Genomic DNA, 6,424 nt, shown 5'->3' with positions numbered 1-6,424 from the left:
CCCCCGCCGCCGCCGCCCCCGCGCCGCCCCGCCGCCGCCGCCGCCCCCCGCCCCGCCGGGCCCCGCCGCCCCCCCGCCGCGCGACCCCCGCCCCGCCGCCCCCGCGCCGCCCCGCCGCGCCCCGCCGCCGCCGCCGCCGCGCGCCGCGACGCCCCGCGACGCCCGCCCCGGCCCCGCAAAAATGCCCGGGGGCGCCGGCGGGGCGCGGGGGGGCGGCGCGGGGCCGGCGGGGGGGCGGCGGGGCCCGGCGGGGCGCCCCGCGATTTTTGGGGGGCCGAAAGGGCGCGCGGGCGCGCTGCGGATCTGACAGGACCTGCGTGTATATGTCTAATATAAAGCCCATTTCCTGCGGCGCGAGGGGCGCTGCTCGGCCCCGCACCGCGCCCGCTCCGCACCGCTCCGCACCGCACGGCCGGGAGAGCCCCCCCTGCGCGGCGCCGGGCGGAGCGGGGCCGGGACCCCCCCCCCCCCCCCGGACCGGGACAGCCGCGGGGGGGCTCGGTGCCTTTTTTCTCTTTTTTTTTTCGTTTTTCCCGGGGAAGGAGGAAAGTGGGTTATCGATTATATAAACGTATCAATATTAATGCGCGTGTGCGCCAGGGACAAGCGCGAAGACAAGAAACACCGGGGGGGGGGGGGGGGGGGGGCTCTGCGCATCCCGCGGAGCCTCCACGCTCCCCCCTCTCCCCGGGGGGGTCACGGGCTGCGCACACGCGCAGGGGCCGGGAAAGTTTCCGCCGCGGCGCCTCCGCGCCCGCGGAGCCCGGGGGGGGCATGGGGGGGCTCCGCTGCTGCCCACCCGCCCCCCCCCCCAGGGCGCTGCCGCTCCGCGCCCGCGCAGCCCCGCGGCCGCCCCGTGCGCGCACCCCGGGACCGGGGATGTGGGGGGGGGGGGGGTGCGGAGCCGCCCCCAGCGAGGCAGCCCCGGCCCCCCCGCAGCGAGACAGCGGGGGGCTCAGAGGGACGGGGGGGGAATAAATAAATGAATAAATGAATGGGGAAATAAATAAATAACGTCCGCACTAATGACGCCAGCGGTGACGTCAGCGCTGCGTGCCCCACGACACAGCGCGGGGGGCAGCAACAAGTGCGGGCGGCGGCGGCGCCGCTCCCGGGGCGACCCCTGGCGCCCGGCCCGGCCCCCCCGGCCCCGGGAGCGGCGGCGGAGCCCCCCCCGGTGCGGGGCTGCCCCGCGGGGCCGGGCCCGGGCACGGCTCCCCCCGCGGCTCCCCAAGGCCGGGGGGCTCCGGGCGGCGGCCCCCGGGGGCCCTCCGCGGCTGCGCTGGGTGTAGGAGGGCGCTTCCCCGGGCCCCGAAGGAGATCCATGTGCTGCGCACGTGTCCGAGCCGGCTTGGGTAACACGGAGCTCACGGTGCCCGCTGCCATGGCTGCGTGAGCGCTGCGGGCACAGCCGGGCACCCCGGTGCTGAGTGGGGCGGCCGCGGGGTCCCCCCGGCTGCTAGTGGGGTGAAGCCACCGCCTGGGCTGCCGGGAGCCCTTGTGAGCGGGGTTTTGCTGGCTGGCAATGTTGGCGGTGCTTCCCTGGGGGCGGCTGTGATTCTCCTGGTTCCTCTGGAGGGAAAATCAAACTTTTCGTTCCAGCGTGCAAAAGGCTTGCTCCTCTGTGCCCTGTGGTCCTTTACGGTGGTGCCCTAGCATCCATCTGGTCCGTGGCCCTACAGCCTCTTGGCTTGTACACAGCGGGACGGAAGAAAATCATCTTCAGCACAAGGGATGGGGAATTTGCTTCCATGCCAGAGGTGGAGGCAGTTGGGGTCCCTGTGGTGCCTTCCCGGGCTTACGCCTGTGGGAGTGAGCCCCTGAGCTGTGGGCGCTGCACTGGGGCAGGCGGGAGGCTGGCACGGGGACGGCGGGAAGCCAGCAAGTGGCAACGCTGAGGGTCCTGCACAGCCTGGGTCGGCAAAACAAGCCGCACAGCTCAGGAGAGCCACTGAGAGCTGTTCTGGCCACTAAAATCCAGTGCTTTGTGCCTGGGAGCTCAGTTAGCCAGGGGAAGGGTATTTGGAAGGGGATGGGGAGGTGACACAAGGAGACCTGCACATTGAAAAATCCCCACAGAACCGGGAGCGCCGCTTCTTGTCACCCCCAGCCAGAATAACTTGCATTTCTTCAGCAATTCACCTTTGTTTTCACTGACCTTGGCATGTTTAATCAGGGTTATACTCTCACGCAGATAAAGCCGTCCTCAAACGATTGTTACAATATATTGGGCACAAACAGGTTTTTATTTGTTTATTCATTTGCTTGATCTCAGGCAGGTAGGGCTGCTCCTTTCCCACAACATATATTCAGGTGGCAAAGAGAACTTCCCGTTTCCTTTCGCACCCAAATTCCTCTGCTTCTGCCCTGGCAGCCTCGGTGCTGCCCCCGCTGCACGGAAGCATCCTCCCCAGCTCCGGTTGCCCCATCTTTCCTGCCAGCCATGACCTCGCGCCTCGGGAAGCGAGCATCCATCCCTCCGCAGCACGGCACGGCACACGAAGGCGAGGCTGGGGAGCACAGGACCAGGTAGGGTGCACGGGTGCAAGGACGCATGGTTTTGGTCCTCAGCAGAGACTCCTTGTTCATGCAGCACACCAGCAGGCAGGGCTTGGCACGTGATGAGCTGAGCCACCACGCGGTGCACTCAGCTCCTGCAGGGCTCCATGGCACCTCCGCGGTCTGGGGCAGCTCAGCTCCAAAGTCCGTGCTCGTGTTTATCTCCTCAAGGGGTTACATTGAAAGCCGAAATTCAGATGGTGGCACCGTCTGATGCTTGCTTCAAGAGCCAGCTGGGCAATGTCAGAAAGGTCCCTAAGCAGGTTGGGTTCTTCTCACCTAACAGATCACCTGGCAGGTTGGTGTCCAACATGAGCCAGTGGCCCAGCTTCGCCAGCAAGAGGCAGCTCCCAAGGGCACTCGCGGGGTGTTCCTGTTCTCCTGCGGGAGAACCTGAAGGTGCCCCTGAAGGTGCCCCTGCCTCCCTATAGCTGCGCTTGGGTCACCTGCCTGCCCTGCCTTGTAGGTGACCAAAGCATCTGTGAAGCACCGGCCGCCATCCTCACACCAACACCTTCTCCTCATGGCTCATAGCGGCAGGAGTTGGTGCCACCTCAGAAGCTGGTGAAAGACCCATTGGGCTCCTTCCTGCACGCTCGCAGCTGAGCCGCAGCCCAGGCAGTGACTCCTTTTGGGAACGGCCCAACAGCCGAGGCCTCTCCTGCTCTCACCAAGGATGCACAGAGCCATCGGGGAGGACGAGGTGCGCACATACGTTGCCAGCCATCCGCCCGTTGTCCTTTTAGGCACCTTCCCTTTCATCCCCCAGCGTCCCCGTGGCAGGGGAGGATCCCAGCGCGGGCGGGAGGAATCATTCACCCTCCATTGCCATGCTCCAGCGCCCAGCCGATGCCATCTCTTCAACCAGTGCTGCTGGCTGTGAGGACCATCAGCATCCTGCTGAACTTTATGATGGTTTTGACATTTTGAACGTGGCATCAACAGTCTGTTGCAGTGCACTCGAATACATATTTGCAGCAACAACAGTACACATATTGATCATTGCTCTGACATCAATTGCATAGAGGTCTCCCCTCCCCCTCAAACGCAAAAATAAATAAAATAAAATATAAAATACCCAGCTTGTTTATAGCAGAAATTGAAATTCCACATATAATCAAAAAGTTGGATTTTGTCCTGCAGGCACTGGATAAGTTTCTTCGTATGAATATTTTGTAACTTTCGCTGGCCAAAAGAAATGTGCAAAATGTTGTAATGTTTCTGTGCTCTCCTTTGGACATTCCAGGCTTTTGCTTAAGCTTCTCATAAAAGGCTATTTTCAGCAGAGGGAGGAGAAAAAAAGCTTACAGTATGCCGAGTCAATAAAGTAATGCAAAACCATAAAACATAGCAATGATAACAACAGAAGATCTGTAGATTACAAAGGAAATAAGATCAGGATCAGACAGAGCAGTAGCTGGAAATGAATATACAAAAGCCAAAATAAGACTGCTCCTAATAAACAAAGTTGAACCAAAAAGCACTTAAAGCGTTAATTTATTAAATAACTTTATTTTCGTGCCGTACAATTAAAAATATTTGTGGTTAGGAATGTTGGGAGACAGGAAGCAATTTAAACTGTAGTCTTCTAAACCCATTTTTATACTTGGAATGAAACCCAACCATGATCCAATCTTAAACCTCATGTTTGCATGCGCGGGGGCTGGGGAGGCCAGCATTGTTTTGTTTTATTTCATTTATTTATTTTCTGCTTGGAGCTTTTCTCTTCCAGGCTTTTAAGTCACTGAGGAGTTTTATGGAGCGTGCTCGGGGTGGCAGACGGATCCACAGCAGAGCTGCGAGGGCGACGCCGGCCCCTGCCTGAAGCCAGTGAGCCGGGCGGGACCCGAGGCCCTTTGAAGTCGATGGGAGGCCTGGCGCTCACTCCCCTTGGGTTGGGGATCGGTCCCTTACTTAGGGAGTTCTTTAGATCAGACATTCGCATCACCCGCTGGAAGCACTGAAAACACAAGCAGACAAAGCGTTTATCTCCCCTCCGAAAAATCCACAAGCCCCAGTCAACAGCCCCCGACCCAACTGAGAATAAAACCCCACGTGAGATCAGCTTTGAAATCACAACCTTTAAAGCATATATGCATTTGGAGTTATTTTTATTTACCTTGTGCTTTTCCACGATACTGGCATCGCGCTGTAAGCTGCCCTCTGGGACTGCCACGTGCTCCCCTGAGGCAGACCCCAAACTGCCCTGGCACTCCCTGGACTCCAGGGGCAGGCTGGCTGACAGAAATCACCCCAAAGATCGAGAGGCTTGGCAGTGACGGGCTGGCCGCCGTGGGACTCCTCAGGTCACAGTGCAGAAACCGGGAGGATGCCCGGATGCTCATAGAGCATTTGGAGCCCCGTAGCAAGGGGCACGTGTCACTCTGAAGCTCTGGGATGGGAGTAGCCGGTGGTTTGGCAGCCCCCGAAATGTTTGCTTAGCTCTCCCGGTAACAGTAAGCTGAGGTGGCTGCTACCTATTGCCTGAGGAGCTGGTTTCTTGGAGTGGCACGGGGTGATGGGTCAGCGAGAGCAGAGCCCACACAGGCTCTGCCTGATCGGTTACTAACCAAGATACACTTTTCAGATGTTGTTAATTGAGTCTGATGAATTTTGCTCCGGTGGGACCTATTATAGGCAAAAATACAAGTGACATCAGAGCCATAACTCATAAAAATCAAGTCCCTGAATTACATCTGAGAGCAATATGAAAATGCAAGTGGGATTGCAAATGGTATCAAATAACTTTCTGTCATACCTTATTAATACCACAGAGCTAATAGAAACAGCTATATTATCATCCTAATGTCATTATATATATAAAATACACATGCGCACATACACACAAACAGTGTGTGTAATTATAACAACATTATTTTGTTCACACAGCCTGAAATACGTGATTAGGCGGCAGCTCTGAAATGGCAATATTCAATCAGGTATGACTTGTATATTGGCTCAGAGCACAGTCTCCTACTTATGTAAAATTATGCCTTGCTATGTGCGGCGTTAGCATGGACGGCTGTGACAGAAAGTCGGAGCTGAGGCCACAAAGATCATTTCATCTTGAGTCGGAAGACCTGAATTGTCATTTTGCAGCTGAAATACCCTCAATGCCCAGCAAACTATCCCAGGCTATCATTTCTTGCCTGTATTACCTCAGAAAACATGCTAATTTATCTGCCAAAAATAGCTGCCTTTTCACAAAATCCTGAATAAAATCTCTCCGGTGGAACTGATCCTAAATGCAACCAAACTATTTCTTTTTTAATCATAAAGCTCAGAAAGGAACATCGTTTGTTAGGGCTTCAGATGTGCTTCAGTTTCTAAATGTTGCACAGGAAATGCGCACACCAGCCATTTCACATCCATCTCCTGTCAAATAATTTACCTCAACTGTTTTTAGTGAAAATATCCATATGTATATATATTCCTGCGCAACGGGGATAGCTGGAGTTGTAAATATCATCTCAAGAATGCCAGGCCATATTTACCCAAGTCAGTGGTCAAAGCAAGTTGCTATTCTCAGTGTGCCAGATTTAAATTGATTTAAGTAAACAAGCTGACCTCTTTCCACTTAGCAGGTCTTAGCTGGCACAGATCTTTTCCTGAACTTTTTTTTTTTTTATTTAAATGAATTTGGTGGGCCGCAGAGGAGGGCAGGCAGCTACCTCTGAGGAAGCAGACAGTGCTGGTCGGGGAGCCAGGCAAGGAGGGCAATGTTTCCCAGGCAAGAGATGCACCAGTCAAACTCAGAACTTTCCTTTCTTCCTGCCTTGCCCTCATCTGAAAGCAGGGGACTCCACATCTTCATTAACCTTGAATATATTGCCCCATGCCTAAATCCTCAGGGCAACACTTGCTC

The 6,424-nt window shown here is 56.5% G+C and overlaps 1 protein-coding gene across 2 annotated transcripts in view; it reads right to left on the bottom strand.

Moving 5' to 3' along the window:
- Positions 1-4,063: 4,063 nt before the first annotated feature.
- CABCOCO1 (ciliary associated calcium binding coiled-coil 1) overlaps positions 4,064-6,424 on the bottom strand; it is a 101,231-nt gene continuing 98,870 nt past the window's right edge. Inside the window, exons 19-20 of one of the 2 annotated variants that reach the window (XM_083845306.1) lie at positions 4,679-5,187; positions 4,064-4,519 (exon numbers count right to left, since the gene is read on the bottom strand). The gene's annotated coding sequence lies outside the window, so the exon portion shown is untranslated. The remainder of the gene's footprint in view (positions 4,520-4,678; positions 5,188-6,424) is intronic. The other variant, XM_083845307.1, reaches the window with a different exon arrangement.

Source organism: Anser anser, assembly GCF_964211835.1.
Source record: "Anser anser genome assembly, chromosome: 7".
NCBI lineage: Eukaryota > Metazoa > Chordata > Aves > Anseriformes > Anatidae > Anser > Anser anser.
Note: the sequence above shows the minus strand (reverse complement) of the source record. Positions and strands in the feature narration are given on the sequence as shown.